A 331-nucleotide genomic window follows, 5' to 3' on the forward strand; every position below is an offset into this window, starting at 1 on the left:
GGGCTCTGCTCTGGACAGCCGCGTGGAGGACAGGGAGCCGTGCCGCGTGATGGATTTCCGCTGCAGCGTCCGGTTGAGGTCTGCCAGGAACCCTGGCTGAACGCTAAGGCTGGACTTGGGTGAAGTGGGCACTTGAGGGGCAGCCGGCCCGGGGGGCTCTGCCACCTCCACCTGCGTCAGGCGGGTGCTGTCGTTGCGCTTGGGACGTGTGGGTGGTGGAGCTTTCTTCACAGACGGTTTTGACCATGCCTGAGGCTGGGGATTGACGACAGCGACTTTCGGGGAGGTGCCGCCTGAAAACACGGATGGAATTTCTACAGGTGGGGGAGGA

The sequence above is a fragment of the Acanthisitta chloris genome, unplaced genomic scaffold (genome assembly GCF_000695815.1).
Source record: "Acanthisitta chloris isolate BGI_N310 unplaced genomic scaffold, ASM69581v1 scaffold24520, whole genome shotgun sequence".
In the NCBI taxonomy this organism is placed as follows: Eukaryota; Metazoa; Chordata; class Aves; order Passeriformes; family Acanthisittidae; genus Acanthisitta; species Acanthisitta chloris.